Source organism: Sceloporus undulatus, chromosome 6 (genome assembly GCF_019175285.1).
Source record: "Sceloporus undulatus isolate JIND9_A2432 ecotype Alabama chromosome 6, SceUnd_v1.1, whole genome shotgun sequence".
Classification (NCBI taxonomy): Eukaryota; Metazoa; Chordata; class Lepidosauria; order Squamata; family Phrynosomatidae; genus Sceloporus; species Sceloporus undulatus.
Genome location: NC_056527.1, coordinates 95,120,373 through 95,139,060, shown reverse-complemented (window position 1 = coordinate 95,139,060; position 18,688 = coordinate 95,120,373). Strand labels below are relative to the sequence as shown.

Sequence of the window (18,688 nt, the reverse complement as noted above, 5' to 3'; positions counted from 1 at the left end):
GAGCAAAAGAAATGGTAAATTGTATGGTTGCAGGTTCTTAAAAATAAAATACTGTACAGTCAGCCCTCCTTATCCACAGATTTTTTAATGCACGGATTCAAGCATCCACATCTAGAAAACATTTTAAAACTATAGAAATTCCAAAAAAGCAAACCTTGATTTTGTCCTGTTATATAAGAGGTACCATTTTACTATGCCATTGTATCTAATAGGACTTGAGCATTCATGGATTTTGGTATCCATGGGTGGGGTGGAGGCTGGAACCAAGTCCCAGCAGATACCAAAGGGCCCACTGTAAAAAGTTAAGAGACTCTTACAAGCATCTTCCATGTTACGTTTAATCTAGTTTTGACATAACCCATAACACATGGAAATGAGGCAAAACAGGCACTGATCTGAGAAGGGGCTCACCAAATGATCAATTCACTAGCCTGTGAAGCAATAAAGGAGATGTGAGAGCCTCTGGCCATACGCAGAGCGGCTTACACCGCACCACTCTTTTTAGACATTAACTACTTGGGGGGAGAAGATATACTGAAATACATTTTTTAAAATAAAATAAAAAACACCTTCTGAATGTAGCTCAGCACTGCCTTTGAACATCAAAACATTCCCTTTTAGATTACCTTCAGAAAAATCAGTTGTGAAGATTTCCCAGTGGCATAAGGAGAGGTGAATCAAATTGAGCTTCCATTGTCTGTTTTGACTGTTGCTTAGATAAAAGTCCCATTAAGTCTCTCCAGTGTGAACAAATGGTGGGGTTTTGTTTGGAATAGTTTTTGTTTGTTTTGCTAAAACAAAGATTAGCAAATAGAGGAAATAATTAAATAACTGCCATTTCTGTACTGCCTTGATCGTCAGGAGCTTATATGAGTTTTTAATTAGTGCTGCATTTTCAATAAGTCTATCTGTACGTGTTACCGATTCTTTCCTGGATAACGGGGAGATAATTATGAGAATCCTGTTTGGTGTTTTTCCCCTCTCTCTTCCTTTTCTCACTAAAGGAATGGCTGATATATTTAATCATGATGTAGAAATGCTGGCAGCTTTCTCACAGCCCAGCCTCTCTCTAATTACATTTCTAGGTTTTTAGAAAATTGAAAGGGAAAAACGGAGGAACAAAATAATTAAAAACTGAAGAGGAAGTGAATATTAAAAAAAAAGAAAAAGAAAAGAAAGCAACCCACAGTTATTGTTAAAAATCCACACACGCAACTGCTTTCAAGGACATTGGTTTAAAAACTTGAGGAGACAAAAGGCTGTCAAAATGCCACAACCGCAGCCGTGTCAATGGTCACAAGGCCCACTGCAGCTTTATGGAAAGAAAGAAAAATAACCCCAGCCTGTCTCATATCATTCAGATGATCATTAAGAATGTAAACCTCATGCGAGGATAGCAGAGGAGTCTTGTGGCTCCCACATGGAGACCAATGTCAAAACTCATACCACAGAGATGTGCAGTGAAGGTTAAGTTCCAGATACAGATGCCTCCGTGTGGGACTGGCCTCCGCAATTGTCTTAAGAACCAGAATGCCTTTTGCATTTTTGAAAACATGTCATGGTTAACTTATCCCTTCAGAGTCAGAGGACCATTGATACTGACCTCAGATAACATAAGTTGCCATGTATAGAGAGTGAGTTGTCTTAGCAATTTACCATGACCAGTGTTGTTTGCTCAGTTTTTCTTTGAAGCCATAGCACTGTTGACTGCTTTTCTGTACAGCAGTGGTTCCCAAACTTCGGTCCTACAGATGTTTTCGACCTCAGTTCCCAGAAGCCCCAATCAGTTTGGCCAACAGTAAGGAATTCTGGGAGCTGAAATCCAAAACATCTGGAGGATCAGAGTTGGGGAACCAATATTATAGAGCAAGGGAGAACCAGCAGCTTGTGGCCAAATGCAGCACCACAGCCCCTTCCTATTGAATCCATCTTCACTGTTCATTGGCCCTCTACTTGTGCCAAAATTACTGTATGTCCTCATATATAAGTCCAGAAATTAAGGTTAAAAAATTGACTCCCAAAAACTTGAGTCAACTTATCCACAGGTCTATGTAAGTACAGTACTTTAACTCATGTGTGCATGTGTGCATGTATGCATGTATCTGTGTATACATATATGCGTGTAACTATCCCCTGGTGAATGAAAAAAGTTTAATCTGCCCTGGAAGCACAGACCCCCTTCTACACTCTCATTCATCCATTCTTTAGTATGAGCACAAATACTTATGCCTGTAGGTTTTTTTATATTATTTTCCTTTGCAGATGACACCAAATTAGGAGGAATAGCTAATACTCCAGAGGACAGGATCAACATTCAATATGATCTGAATAGATTAGAAAGCTGGACCAAAGCTAACAAAATGAAATTCAACACAGAGAAATGTAAGGTACTGCACTTAGGGCAGAAAAATGAAATGCACAGATATAGGATGGGGGACACCTGGCTGAATGAAACTACATGTGAAAGGGATCTGGGAGTCCAAGTAGACCACAAGTTGAACATGAGTCAACAGTGCGATGCAGCAGCTAAAAAGGCCAATGCAATTCTAGGCTGCATCAATAAAAGTATAGTGTCTAGATCAAGAAAAGTAATAGTGCCAGTGTATTCTGCTTTGGTCAGGCCCCACCTGGAATATTGTGTCCAGTTCTGGGCACCACAATTCAAAAAGGACACTGAGAAACGGGAGCGTGTCCAAAGGAGGGCGACTAAAATGGTGAAAGTTCTGGAAACCTTGCCCTATGAGGAACGACTCAGGGAGCTGGGGATGTTTAGCCTGGAGAAGAGAAGGTTAAGAGGTGATATGATAGCCCTGTTTAAATATTTGAAAGGATGTCATATTGAGGAGGGAGCAAGCTTGTTTTCTGCTGCTCCAGAGACAAGGACCCAGAGCAGTGGATGCAAGCTGCAGGAAAAGAGATTCCACCTCAACATTAGGAGGAACTTCCTGACAGTAAAGGCTGTTTGACAGTGGAACAAACTCCCTTGGAGTGTAGTGGAGTCTCCTTCCTTAGAGGTCTTTAAACGGAGGCTAGATGGCCATCTATTAGGGATGCTTTGACTGGATTTCCTGCATGGCAGAATGAGGTTGGACTGGATGGCCCTTGCGGTCTTTTCCAACTCTATGATTCTATGCTTTGTCCTTTACATCCTTCATTACATGCCCCTAAGTTTTATCCTTGACATATCCATGGCGGGTCCTATCAAAATCCATAATTTTGGCCCAAAACCTGCCCTTGACTATATAGTCAAGAATATATTATATTGTTTTTAACTCACTAGTTTTAACAGAAATTTCAAAACAAAACAAAACCTACTCAATGCCTTTCGGGGGGTGATGGAGGAAAGTTGCAGCATGTGAAAAGGGAAGGCCATCTCTACCTTTTCTCAGCTCCAATTCTCCATCCTCAATTCTTCTCCCCCCACCCCACCATTAGCCCATATGGAAACTGTAATTAAAGTATAAACGCTCTATGAGTGTCCAGTTGATTTCTGGGTTTGTGTGGGCTGCAGCAGAGGAAGACAGAATGAACCTAACGCTCATTATTCCATTCCCAAGTGAAAATGAATATTTTTAAAAGCTTTTCACTGGCACATGCAGGCCTTTATAGAAGTCATGCAATAGCTTTCTCTGTAATTAGTCATAATGATTCCTCCAGTGTATCTCAAAATGGCTGCTTACTTTTATCCTGACAACAACCATGGTGTATGGATTAGTATGTTGTTGTTGTGTACCTTCAAGTCATTTCTGACTTACAGCAATCCTATCACTGGGCTTTTTTGGCAGGTTTCTTCAGAGGAGGTTTGCCATTGCCTTCCTCTGAGACTGACAGCATGTGACTTGCAAAAAGGTCACCCAGTAGGCTTCCATAGCCAAGCAGGGATTTGAACCCTGGTCTCCAGGTCCCTGCTTTTCCATCTAGAGATGCCCAGGCAGCTTCCAAAACATAAAAATAAGACAAGTATCACAAAATGCTCAGAAACAAGACCGAGAAGCAATCTTCTATCACGAACCTCACCCATGTAGACTTACACTACTGTTACACCATAAAGGACTCAACATTAAGAGGATTTTATTTTTAAAAAAGACTTAATTCACAAGGGCAGCAAATCTTTCCCCATTTTGATATGTAGTTAAACATTAATTCAAGGGATGCCTTGAATTAATTTATTTTAATAGGGATTTTATGGAGAGCAAAAATATGGTTCACTTGGTTTCAAGGCAGAAGTCAGGAACTTGTACCCTTCTAAATGTTGCTGGAATATATCATATATATATATATATGGTACACACACACACACACACATATATATCCAAAACAATAGATCTCTCGCCTCAACCTACTTTTAATTTTAGCTAAATTTTTACTTTGAACTTCTATTTTTATTGTTGACCATTTTGTATCGTTATTGTCCTTTTTAGTTGTTAATTTTCACAATCGGGAAGGGGATGGATGGGGAAGTATGGGGATTATTTCTGAAATCTTATTTGTATATTATCGTTTTTGCTGTAATCCACCTTGATTCCTCTGGGGAAAAGGTGGAATATAAATAAACTATTATTATTATTAGTATTATTATATGGAGGGACAATTGTACACATCCCAAGTTTCCATGATAGGATGGAGCCAGGGCGGTTAAAGCAGCGCCAAGACTGCATTAGTGTGGCATCAACCTGGGTGACTATTGGTCAAGTCACACTCTCTCAGCCTCTGAAGAAACAACCCCCCCTGAAGAAACTCATTATTATTATTATTATTATTATCTTTATTTATAGTATTTAGCTCTTCAGCAAAAATGCTATCAGAGCGGCTTACATTATTTTAAATTAGGCAACTTGCCCAGAAAAACCCATGATCGCGTTACCTTAAAAAGGGCCTGTCAGGGTAGGCAACAACAACAACAACAACAACAACAATATAATGATTTATTTCTATTCCGCCCTTTTCCTCACGGAATCAAAGTGGATTACAACAAGAACATTAGATACAAAAAAGATAACCATAACAAAACATAAATCTAATGCCTAAAGCAAGGAATATATATATATATATATATATAGAACAAAATCCACATTATCAATGTAATAAATTAAAATATACTCTAACATAGTTAATGTAACTAACAAATATCAACTTTAGCAACAATATATATACATATATATATATACACACACACACAGTTCAATACAAATACTAGGGCAGTAATAATACAATAATGCAGGTTAGAAGTAAATTTAAGGAAACGAAACAGGGAAAGATCCGAAGACTTGATCTATTGACTTTTAATTATCGGCTATTAGTTTTAAAATGAATTTGAATGATTAAAAAACCTTTAGATAATGAATGTATAACAAGTAAAGGAAATTGAATGAGTATCACTACTAATGTATTTTTGTCATAGGTTAATTGTCAATACTTTTTTGCTGGGTTTTGTTTTGTATTGTTTGCTTTATTGAGGTTGTTATTTGTTTTATATGTTATGAAAAATATTCAATAAAAATATATATTTTTAAAAAATATGGGGGGGGGGGCTGTCAGGGTGCCATAATCTTGAAACAACTTGAAGGCACACAACAACAACAAGGGCAGCCCCTCAGTGACTCCCTTTTATGGCGTCATGTTGTGACAGTGCGCCTCCAAGTCCTTTCTGGCTTATGGCGAGGTTTTCTGAGAGACTTGGTGAAAACAGTTTTTGTGATCAAGCTCGGATTCGAACCCGGTCCTATCAGGATCGTAGTCCAACGCTAAAACCACTACACTACAGTAGTACTGCCGATACATGGCCCTTTCTTCGTTGTTTTATTATTTAATGACTCTTTGGGCTACTTTTCCCGCCCTTTTGCTTCACGTTCCTCACTGCGCATGCGCGACGCCGCCACCTCCCCTTCACCGCCTCCCACTGATGAATGAAAGGAGCGTCGCGTCTACGTCACGGGAAAGTCCCGGATGTGTCAGGTCAGGGCGCTATGAGGAGACCACAAGGGGACGGCCGCAGCCACCGCGTATCGCGATCAGGTGAGGCGGAACGGGTGACGACTAGACTGAGCGGCAGGGGCAACAGGAGACAAAGAGTACGAGCGAGAGACCCATAAAAGCCAACGGTCGGTCGGTTGCAAGGGCCCTGACGCAGAGAGAAGGGGCGGGGCCAGAGGGGAAGCAAAAAACCCAACACATTTGGATAGGAGCTGCGCATGCGCCGTGGTGTGATTTCCTCCTTCGGAACTACGGCGCATGCGCGTTGGTTCAAAGCCCGCGCAGGCGCCGTGTATGGAAAGGAAGAGGGAGGTGGAGGTGAAGCCCGGGGCACGCAAGTTTTTGTGGGAGGCTGCTCTTCTGCGCGTGCGCAGAGGAAGGAACGAAAAGAGGAACAGTCACATCCTGCAGCTTCCTGGCTTTCTTTAACCTCCCCTCTATTTGCGGCGCATGCGCATAACGTTGTTGCAGGGGCCTTGCGGAATAGTGATCCTCTGCAGCGTTGCAAGAGGGAGAGATGCTGCCAAATAGTGAGCCATGAGTGTTGCTGGCTGCTGCTTTTCAAAAGGGAGGAGGAAGAGGGGGGCCAGGAATGGTGGGCAGAAGTTGCCTTTTTAGTAAATATTTATTCAGTTTTTAATAAAACTTCCACCTTCTGGACCACTGGCTCCCTCCAGTTGAGTGAAGAAAGTGGCAGAAGTTACTTACTGGGGCCAACAGGTAAGAAGAGCCCTGGCTCTGCCTTCCTAGGAGCAGAAAGCAGGCCTGATTTCCTTAGGGACAGTTGGGGAAGAAGATGGTGCTGAGCCTTTAAAAGGGCAGAAGAGATCTAGTATGCCCTTGTTGTTGTTGTGCCTTCTAGGCTGCATCCACACTGGAGAGGTAACCCAGTCTGGCACTGCTTTAACTCTTGTCTGACTCAAGGCTATGGAATTCTGGGAGTTGGAGTTTGTTGTGGGCCCAGAGCGGAGCGGAGCTCCTCTACTCTGTCATCCATCCAGCCTTTAGTATGAGTACAAATAGTTATGTCTGCTGGGATTTTCTAAGTTCTTTGGCATTGTTTTCCTTTGCTTCATCCTTTACATCTTTCGCTACATGTCCCTAAATTTTACCCCTGACTTATCCACGGGGCATATCAGAATCCATAATTTTGGCTCCAAAGCCTGCCCTCGGTTTATATATGAGGTTGACTTATAGTCAAGTATAGACAGTATTTTATTTATTTATCTATTTCATTTCATTTTTATACAGCCTTTCTCCCAGGAAGGGACCCAAGGCGGCTTACAAGGAAAACCTATCATGGGGGTTTCTTGGCAAGTTTCTTCGTAGGGGTTTGCCATTGCCATCCTCTGAGGCTGAGAGTGTATGGCTTGCCCAGGGTCACCCAGTTGGGTTCCTGGCTGAGCGATGAATCAAACCCAGGTCTTCAGAGTCAATAATTGAACGCCTAAACCACTAGACTCTCAATCTATTGAACTCCCCTTAGTTAAAGAGTATTGGCATGAAGTTGTTGGTGAAGTGATGCAAAGGAGATTGGCTTCCAGCAAATGTACATTTTTGCACTGGATGGGCTTTGGATGCCTTCTGACTCCATATTCCTTGAGGCCTTTTCCATTACACACTTCACTTATAGGATGTAGGGTCCTTCTTTCACTTTATAGGGAGAAACACAGAGCCTTTGAGATAGGGCAGGTTAGAAATGTAAGCAGAGGCCCACTTTTATTTATTTTATTAGAGTATTTATACCCCGCTCTTCAGCCACAAGGGCTCTCAGAGCAGCTTACAGATTTTTAATTTGACATTTCTCTTGTCAGTGGCCCCATCCAGACAGGCCAAAATAAAGCTGCTTTGGACGACTTTGGAGGACTGGAGCATGGCTTTGGCACGGCTTCCAGACTCTTAGGACGCATGCATCATTTAAACAGCATACCTCCAAAGTGGCCCAAAGCAACTTTATTTTGGCCTGTCTGTATGGGGCCAGTGATTGATTGGTAGACAGTGTAAAGCCTTTATCATTGTCTGATGTTGCTCTTGTCTTCATGGGGTGTTGGATACAGGAAAGAAGTTTTAGCAGATGGCTCTTGACCTGTCAGCTGTACTGCAATGGAACGCCAAGCTGTAGCTGCTGAAAGGCTTCCTGTTCCACTATTATTCAACATATGAGAGTGCTAATGTCTGGCCAGACTTCTAAATCCAGGTTTTGGCCAACCTATTAAGTGTCTACAAAGCATTGTTGTTTTTTTACATGTAGAAATACCTTCTCTGCTATTCTCTTGAGTTATATGTGTAACTTACCTAAACAAATATAACTAAACTTCAGGGGCTGGAAATCAGGACTGAATCAGCTTTATAATATATACTGTAGGATCAACCAAGATATTTCTTTTTTTAGAAAAGCTTTTTAACCCACCAAATGTCTAAAAGTCCAGAATAGATAACATGTAAAACCATGTGGACTGTAACTACCATCCCAGATTCTGTTCAAAGTGCATTCCTCCTTATCCATAGTAACTTGTCAAAGCAAAGGTTTTCCATTTCTTATGGGAAGAGTTCCACAACTGGGGAGTGAGTGTGAAACCTCCTGGCACATCTTATTGTTATATTCTTGCACACAGGGAATGAAATCAGCATAATTTGGGGGAGAGAGCTCAGTCCACCCTGTTTTATGTTAGCAGTGAATAAGTGCAGAGGAAAAATTGGAGTGAAGTTTTGTAAGAGTGGAAATAAAACTAATGGATGATGATGATGATGTAGTATGGCATATCATATTATAATTATCAGTAGAGTGGCGATTTCTGGGTAGGTTGTCCAGTGCAGACAGTGGGACCTGTTGATTATCTGTCATGCAGGACGAGGGAAAGAGTTTGAGATTGAAGGAGGACTTCTAAAGAGCCGCTCAGCTGTAGTATAAATGGCTTTTACATGCTCAGGCAGGAACCTTTTGTGAACTGCTCCTTGTTTTCTTTTTAGGCACACATTATTAACACTGATGATTTGTGTAGGCAGGAGAGCTAGTAAAAAAACAGAGACACTAGTTATTTTTGTAAAGTTCATTTGCAATACTGTCTTAAAGTCTGAAATAATGGCTATTGAGAAGTGGTAGGTTGCTTTTGTGGAGCGTTAATGAGGCAGAGATGTTCTTAAAAAAAATTAGGTTGTGAAGTGGTGAATTTAAACTAGGGAAGGATAATTCAAAGTGTTCTTCTGTGAAACCAATTGGCCTAGAAGGTGTGAAATTCTTTTGGGGCCTTCTGAGAAGAAAGACTCAAAGAAAATGAGGGGGAAGAACAAGTTGGTGGTTTCTTGGAGTAGAAACTAAAAAAGGCCAAAACAGTCCAGTGTAGAAACAAAGTGATTTCCTTTCAGGCCTTGATGTTGAGGGATAAAAAGAAACCCCAAATCAGAGGTGGGCAAAGTGTGGCCATGAATCTCCTGCCTCTCTTCCAGAAAGTTTTCTGGCCTCAGCTCCTCCAGGACCATCATTTCCCTGGGTTGTATAATTGTAGGTGGAAACAGAGGGTCACCAAGCCATTTCCAGGCAGAACTCAAAGTGCTGGCTGTGAATTTTAAAGCCCTACATGGTTTGAGTCCAGACTATTTGAAAAACTATCTTCTTATACGAGCTTGACCATGCTCTGAAATCTGTGGGGAATGCTTTCTCTCAGTGCCTCCATAATCCCAGACTTGTGGTGAAGAGATGAGAGAGCTCCTTTTTGGTGGCTGCTCCCAAATTGTGGAGGTCCTGAGGACCCTCCTCAGGAGGTCCAGTAAGCAGGCAATGTCAGTTCCCATTCATTTCAATGGGCCTACTGTAAGTGGGACTGACATTACCTTTAGGCTGCTGCCACGCTGCAGAATTAATCCAGTTTGATACCGCTTTAATTTACATGGTTCCATCCTATGGAATCCTGGAATCTGTAGTTTGTTGTGGCACCAGAGCTTAGTGACAGGGAAGGCTAAATTTCTCACAACAACACAAATCCCAGAATTGACCCATTGAGCTGTGGCAGTTAAAGTGGTGTCAAAGTGCAGATGCAGCTTTAGCCAAAAGGTTACGATGCTCTCTCACTTGAAATACATCCTGCACATTCCATACATGCTTGTCAGGAAAAGACTGAACTAGAAATTGTTCTCAGACATGTTAGTTTTGAGTGTGGATGGAGCATTCAAACATTTAATCACCAGCTTCAGTCTAAAGTTGTACAATCCAGGAGGTATCATGTAGGAAAGATTCTGTCTGTATTGTCATGACAAAAAGCACCTTAGTAGATTGGGTGTTAAATCTGGATCACAGCTGGGCCAAAACATTGTGGAAGGGTTCACAAAAGAAAGAGGTTATGCACACCTTCAGATGGTTTGTGTTGCAGTTTGAGATCCATTCTTTCAGGTGTCCTGGCTCAGATTTTTTTTCATACTGAACCAGTAATGCCCAAAATATCGATGTTGATTCTATTGTTTGTCAGGAATTTGTAAAACTGTGTTTTGGCTTTGTGGGCACAGGTCAGTACTTGCATTAATTTTGGGATCTCCTGGTAAATACAAGCAACTAGCCATATACAGTATGCATATAATTATATTCACTTTGCATATCCAAAAATAAAAACCAATTAGTTTTAAAGATGCTGCCATATATTTTTCTTCCTCTTTTACAAACAGTATAAAAATGACAGGAGCAGAGTTTTGTGTTAGAAACTACTTTAATGAGTGGGTTTTGCCATTGTCTGTTGGAGTAATTAGAGCCAGAATAACGGAAGGCCTGCCTGCCTTCTTGTATTATATATTTAGTATCACTGTCACAGAAAGATCTTAAGCATTTTGTTTCTTGCCCATCTAATTCTATAGATGGATTAATATTACAGTATTTTAGTCATAATGTTTTGAATACAATTACATGGTAGTTTTAATTATATTTTTGATCATAGTATTTTTAATTGATTTTATATTATAAATTCACCTCTCACAATTTGACAGCAGTGACAAAAAATACAAGAGACCCTGCTAAGTTTAATGGTTTTAGACTAAGAGTGGGCAGAGCAAGGCCCATAGCAATAGTAAGTACATGCTCTTACTGCTTATCAGTGAACTAAGCACTCCCTAAGCGGTTTATAATGTATAAGCTAATTGCCTCCAACAATCTGGGTACTCATTTTAGTGACCTATGGAAGGATGCAAGGCTGATTAGACCTGGGAGCCCCTGGGATTGAACTCACAACCTTGTGGCCTGCAGTACAAGCATAGGCTGCATGTGCCCACACCCCTGATTCTTTCATCAGTCCCCCAAAGCCCCCTAACCCAATTTTTAAAAAAATACCTTGGCAAAAATTTCAGGCAATTTTTACTGGAAGTCAGAGACAAAAAAATAATATTCCTACGAACATATGAAAAATATGAGAAAGCATCCACACTCACATAATCCTCCAGAATCTCCCCCTATTTTTAGTCCCTCCATTTGCCTCTGTAGTCCCTCTCAAAATGCTGGTAGGGAGTGGTGTCATGCTGAATGCCATTTTGAGAGGGAGTGAGTACACAGGAAAATGGAGGTGCTTGCAGTGGAGAGATGCAGCCTGTGAAGTGTCTGGGTCAAAATTTACACATGCTCCAAGGCAATTGCCCAGCCCTGCTTTGCTCAGTCCTGGCTGCAGTTTACACCAGGGACTTAACTGGGTAGTAATATTTGGGAAAACATTACACACTGTGCTGCCGTTACACATTAATTTAATCACAGTTGACATATTCATTTAATCACAGTTGACTTTAAAGTTATGTACATCCTCTGTGGTGATTATATTTATTATTGCTTGTAACTTTCAACTATAAACCTGCTTTTGCACTTTCTGCCTTGACAATTGTTCCAAGTTTTTGGTGTTTTCTGTTAGAAGTACGGTGTTATCTGCACTTCTTAAATTGTTATTTCTTCCTCCAGTTTTCACGCCTCCTACCTCTGCATTAATAATGCTTTTTGTATGATGTTTTCAGCATACAACTTAAACAGATAGGATGATAAAAGGCAGCCTTTTCTGACCACCGTACTAATTTCAAACCAAACCGTTTCTTCATATTCTGTTCTGACAGTAGTCTGTTACACATCAGGACAATGAAATGCTGTGGCACACCCATTTCTCTAAGAGCGGCCCACATACCCATAGATTGTGCTCTATACAATCGAAAGCTTTACTATAGTCTGTAAAGCACGGGTTAATATTCTTTTGAAATTCTTTGGTACATTTCATTGTCCAACAACTGTTTGAAATAGGATCCCTAGTGCCTCTTCGTTTCCTGAAACCAGCGTGGACAGCTAGTATTTCTTTTTCCATGTATGGTAGAAGTCTTTATTGTAGAATTTTGAACATCACTTTGCATGCATGGGAAATTAATACAATGGTCCTGTAGTTGGTACAGTCCCTTTTGTCCCCTTTCCTGGGGATTGAAATATATTTTCAATCTATCTCTATTGATTGAAGCAAGTATATTGATATGCCATCTGTTCCTGGTGATTTATTTTTCCATAGCGCTCTGAGTACTGCTTCAACTTCACTTTCTAAAATTGGAGGTTCGTATGCTTCTTCAGTATATTAATCTGTCATCCTTTAATCTTTCTTATACATTTCTTTTGTGTATTGTTTCCATCATCTTTTTATTTCTACTTGGTCATGCTGTGTGTCCTTCTGTTGGTTGTATAGCAGCCTTACTCTTGGTTTACATTTCCCTTTGATTTTTCAGATCATGTTGAAGAGGTCTCCTGTTCTTTCTTTGTTGTCAGTTTCTATTTCTTTGCATAGGTTATTATAGTAGTATTCCTTATCGCTATGCTAGTTGCTGATCTATTGCATTTAGGGTTCTGGTTCTGTCTTTGCCATCTTTTACTTTTGTTTCTCCTCTGGAACAAACCTAATAGAGTGTTGCTGTTATATAAAACTGGGCTATGGATAGGCTAGCGCCCTGCTGTCTAAAAGCTTATGCTGCCTTTCATGGCATTGTTACCACAAGTTGTGCACAGCTTTTGATGTTGATGTCAGTGATGTGGGGGAGAAGCTTTTCCAGTGATTAGTTTTTTCTATGAAAAATTTGGAATTCTTAAATAAATGTTTAATAAAATTAATTGGTAACAGTAAATGAATGCCAGTATAATATTAGGCAGATGAGTCTGGGGTGGTGCTAGTGATAGTGAAACTAGTGGTCCCATAGTAACTGCAACAGAAAGTGGCTGATACTGTATATACTCAAATATACGTCTAGAAATTTTAGTCAAAAAATTGACCTGAAAAACCTATGTTGACTTATCAATGTAAGTAGCACTGTACCTTAGCTCTTATTAAGAAAAGGGAACCATCCCCTGGTAAAAGGCATGAGTGTAATCTGTCCTGGAAGCACCAGACCTCATCTACTCTCATCCATCCAGCCTTTAGTGTGAGCACAAGCATGCCTCTTGGAATTTTGTAACTTTTTTGGGCATTGTTTTCCTTTGCTTCATCCGTTAGATCCGTTGTTTATGCCCCTAAGTTTTACCATGCACTTTATCCTCGACTTATCCATAATTTTGGCCCCAAAACCTTCCTTTGACTTATACACGAAGTCGATTTATGGTCGATAGGTTCATGGACAGTTACATCATATCATGCGCTGTTTGTTGAGTGTTCTAAAACCAGTATCTGAACCATTTTTGGTGCCCTTTCTCCTTAAATATAAACAGTGTAGAAGAAGTACATGTAAGAATATAAAGATGAATATCCCAAGAAAAATTCTACACAAAACTTTGAATTTGTTTGAATATGTTTCATCCACTTTAAGACCCAAATCCCATTGCTAGTTATAGTAGATCCTTAGAAATCAGGTGATTTATTTAAGTGTTGACTTACTATTCAGCAGTTAAATTTAGGAGTCAATGGGCTTAATTTTTTTTCCTTAAGTAAACATTTCAGTTCAAATATTTATGAACTGTTGGGATCTTGTCAAGTTGACCGTGACATGGTTGCAGAGGCCACAAAATAAAGAATAAGAAAGAAAGGTGTCAAATGGAAAAAGAAGGCTAAATTACAGTCCTTTTAACTCTTAGGGCTATTCCTTTACAGAAAGTTACAGGTGGTATTTCCAGACCTGATGCAAGCTTGTCTACCTTCTGAACTTGCTAATTATTTCACGTCATTCCTACCCAGCCTAGACGCTTCCCCAGATATGTTTAACTTTCTCTTGCACTATGTTTATGCATTACATTTTCCTTTCTCTCCCAGCCTTCAAGCTACCCTTACATAATGTTTCATCTGGCCAGTTTGTGTGTTGCCTGGTTGGAAGTCCACTTTTGGTTTTGAAAAACTGATTATTATTATTATTATTATTATTATTATTATTATTATTATTATTTACATCAAACAATTGAGGGATGGCTGGCATCTATTTAAAAGATAATTTCCCTCTCATGAAGGGATTCCAGGAGAAGCAGTTCACCCTTTTGTTGCAGGAGTGGCCAGCAAGTTGTGAGAAGTCAAGCACTGCAAGGAGGAGACATGCTCACACTTTGTCCCTGTGTACAGTCCATGTGTCACTTCTCTTTTCTTCTGCCTGCTTTTGCACCTTTATGTGTTCTAGTTTGTCTCCAGAAACAAGTATTTGAGCTGTGAATAGTCAGTTTTGACCACTACTTTGCCTTCATAGCAGGCCTAGCTAGACTCATAAGCAATGTCTTGAGTGACTGCATGTTTTAAACATTTATAGATCTGTTTCCAGGAAGGTCTGCCTAACTCTTTTCCCACCTGGGCTGTGCTAACGTTCATTTTCTAATTTGGAAAAGGCTATTGCAGGCAAGGACCAAAAAGTTCAGCAGTTTATTTTGTCCAGACCTGCTACACTCATAAGAGAATAAGAGAATTGGGACTTTGATCATGTTTTTCTTTGTTTTGTTTTAGTGTTCCATGTTCTATTTTAGTGTTCCATGCACTTTATATGGATCATTTCTGATGTAAAAGTAGGTGCCTTTTCACATGATGCATAGTAAGGGACCAGAAAATTTCCTGAGGGCATACTATGCTATTATATAATTAAAACTAAGCAGAGCTCAGCCCAAACATTGCATAGATGGGAGAGTGCTTCCCATCTAAATTGCTTTAAGCTGCTTGAATAAAGATGGCATATCATCACACACATTCTAATAATTAGAAGCCTAGCTAAATACAGTTTAGTGTCCATGGATCACAGTGTCAAGAAATGTTTCCTAGGTGCAGAGAAACTCACATTTATAAAATTCTAACCAGCCTAGGAAGGCAGGCTGGGCACTGTTGAATACTTTTTCTTTTCTCTGATTAGGGTTGTTTTTGTTCGATGTACCTGTTAATGGTGGTTCTCAGAAACTGGCAGTCCCTGGTATTGGTAGTTGCTTGCTAGCCAGAGAGATTTTTTTCTCTTTAATCTAATTCTGCCTGGTTACACTAACCCCCCCCAAAACACAACAATCTTTGAAATTTAGCATGTGGATGCACTTATTGAGAATTGGCCATTATAGAGCAGGCTGGGATTCTTTGGCATTCTTTAAAGCAGCATTTCTCAATATTGACTCTGCAGAAGATTTTAGCTTCAACCTTTTTTGTCTCTAATTAGGCTAGCTTGGGATTCTGGGAGTTGAAGTCCAAAACATTTGGCTCCCATGGTTGAGAAATGCTGCTTAAAACAACAACAACAACAACAACAACAACAACAACAAGCATGTCTGTATTTGAGTCATCCCCAGAGAGTGGAAAATTACTTTTTGTTCTGAGAATTAAGATCCTGGGACTTATGGTCCAAAGATGTAACTTTTTAAAACTTAGTATCATGCCTGTTTGAGAGAGGCTAAACATTGTTTACTAAGAGTCCATAGTGCTAGGCTTTCTCTGTGCTTTCTGTGCTGCATTTAGAACTGCCTATCCTTGTCCTAGAAAGTTTACGTATGCCTGCTGCTCATAAGACTTTAAAAGCAGTACATGGGGTAGGGGTGGCAGAACACAGTATTTGCAACCTATTTTCTTGTTTCTTTTTCTTTTTTATTCTTTCTTTATGTTTGTTTGTTTTTCTTTAGGTTTATAGTCTTTTCCACCCTAAAGCTTTGGGAAGGAATTTGATGCAACATATTACAATATGAATTATATTTCACATCGTGAAAACTTGCATCTAACACTACTGCCAATTTACCCAAGTGCTTGGTGGTAGATCTATGATAAATAACTTGCTTCCATCTGAAGTCAGTTTAACCCAGTTTTGCCTGCCTGCTGCTATAATATAGAAAGTGATAAAAGCCCATTTAGTTCTCCCTTAATTGTCATAACTTTACCACTCTGTGCTTTCAAGTGCTTTTGTACTGTGGAGGCAAAGTAGTTAGTTCCTCCAAAGGGACCAGTTAGTTCAGCCAGCCAGAACAAATATTATTTAATTTAAATTAACTTGCCCCATTGTGCAGGCCCTGTAACAGGTATCAACATTTAAAATAGAACCAGTATATTCAACTGCCTCTTTACTGGCATTCCTTCTAACTATGTTTCTTTTTCACCAGCAAGTTCAGTATGCTCTACTAGATGCATTGTTCTCTGCCTACATTGATTATGCTGTCCTTTTCTTTCAGATCTGTGTACTTTGTGGCTCATCATTCTTCATTTTTGTTCTTCTAAAGCTCTAGCTACCTTGTTTTTTCTGTTTTACCAACCCTTGTCCTCTGTTAATCCCCTGTTTTAGTATACAGATTGAGTATCCCTTATTTGGAATAGTTCAGATTCCAAAATTATCCACATGGATGGCTGAGATAGTGACACCTTTACTTTCTGATGGTTCAGTGTACACAAACTTTGTTTCAAGCACAAAATTGTTAAAAAGATTATATACCGTATAAAATTACCTGCAGGCTATATTAAAAAGGTGTAAATGAAACATAAGTGGAAACTCATGTTTTGACCTGTGTCCCATCTCCAAGACATCTTATTATGTAAATGCAAATATTCCAAAATCCCTCCCCCCCAAAAATAAAATAAAATTCTGAATACTTCTGGTCCCAAGCATTTTGGATAAGGGAGACTCAGCTTGTTTGGGGGCAACCTCTAACCTTATTCTGATCTGTTCACCTATAATGTTGGCTTTCTATTGGTGTTTGTCTAACACAGAATAAATTACAGTTGCCCCTCCGTTTTCGCAGACTTGAAGTCCGTGGTCTCAATTATTCATGGAGGGGCAAGCTTCAATGGCTAAAATGTGCACTGATGAATGGGGCTTGATTATATGCGAATTCAAGCCAGTGGGGCTTGAATATATGCGAGTTTCCATTTTCGTGGGTGGATGCGGTCCGGAATGGATCCCCGTGTAAACGGAGGGGCGACAGTATATGCTTTCAGCAGGAACCCTATTAATTTATCAAAACCACTGTAGTTTTCATAAAAGTCCAGTAGTTACCAACTGTGATTTTGTTAACATCCTCAAATGTTGTTGAAATTCAACTCCCAGAAGCTCCAGTCTGTGTAACCAGTGCTGACGGATTCTGTGATTTGGGACTCAATTTGATTCCTACCCTGAGTCTGATTCTGAGTTGGTTGTGTTCAGTAGTAGTAATAGGAGGACATAGCTACTCTACAGGTAGACAAGTGGAAATATCACTTGAGCTATTTGTAACATTCAGAGAGTTAATCAGTAAAACAATCTAGTTTCACAGCGAAATATGTGTATATGCATGGCTCAAGGAGGAAAGCCCTGTGTCAATCAGTGAGTACTAGATGTGCATTGGGGAGATATTATGCTGAATTCAAGAAAAAAGGTAACATGATCAAGTGGCTTTGGAAAAGAGCTGGAAAACAGAAGCCTTGCAAGAATTCTGGAAGATGGTACAAGTGAGACATTGGAATTCCCAGCTGGGGATGTAAACATCCGTTAGGATAAACTCTTTCCCAGGCGGGCTTGTTAACTGGGGGGAAAATTATCAAAGCTGGAGGAACTTCAGGTCTGGCCCTCCTGCACTGAACTACCTGTTTATGGCAAATTCTTGCTTCAATTCAGCTGGTACTATTTCTCTGTTGTAAATAGGTTTTGGAAAATAGTCGTTAGCAGAGAAGTAGCAGCAGATGGGAGTTGGTAAACTTTACCTTTCTCATGCCCTCTTCTAGTATCACTTTCTTGCAGCCAATCCTCCAGATCCATGTTTGCAAAGAAACATGGTATCTGCAGTCTTATCTGCACGGATAATTCCATAAGAAAATAGACAGGTGAGAGAACATTTAAGCATCTCCCCCATCCATTTCTTCCCTAAAAACTGATTCTCTGGACCAAAACACACTATAGGAATAATCCATTCTGAGACTGCTTTAACTGCCCTGCCTCAATGCTAGGGTATTCTAGGAACTGTAGTTTTGTGAGACATTTAGCCTTTTATGTTAGAGAGCTCTGGTACCATAATAAACTAATGTCCAGGATTCCCTGTTATTGAGCCAAGCCAGGCAGTTAAAGCAGTCTCAAACTAGATTATTTCTGCAGTGTGTTTTGAACCTCTGTCTTCAACACCACTCACTATGCAGTGGTAATACAGTGCTCAGAGTTTGGAAATGAGCTTCCTACTTGCCCTCTTCATCTGCCATGTTTTCATCTAATGGTGTTTGGATGCAAACAGACAATTAATTGTCTGATAATTAAACTAGAAAAATGCACAGACTTAGTTATGAACAGTCAAATAGGTAGAGAAGGCAGACAGGATCCCAGCACAACTGCATTATCCTTG

General features: G+C 40.0%; 1 protein-coding gene across 3 annotated transcripts in view; it reads left to right on the top strand.

The window, feature by feature from the left end:
* The first annotated feature begins 5,899 nt into the window (after positions 1-5,899).
* Positions 5,900-18,688, top strand: part of LOC121934298 (speckle type BTB/POZ protein) — a 50,950-nt gene continuing 38,161 nt past the window's right edge. The window contains exon 1 of one of the 3 annotated variants that reach the window (XM_042474661.1): positions 5,900-6,015. The gene's annotated coding sequence lies outside the window, so the exon portion shown is untranslated. Of the gene's footprint in view, positions 6,016-6,349; positions 6,694-18,688 lie in introns of those variants that run through there. The other 2 variants (XM_042474663.1, XM_042474660.1) reach the window with 2 other exon arrangements.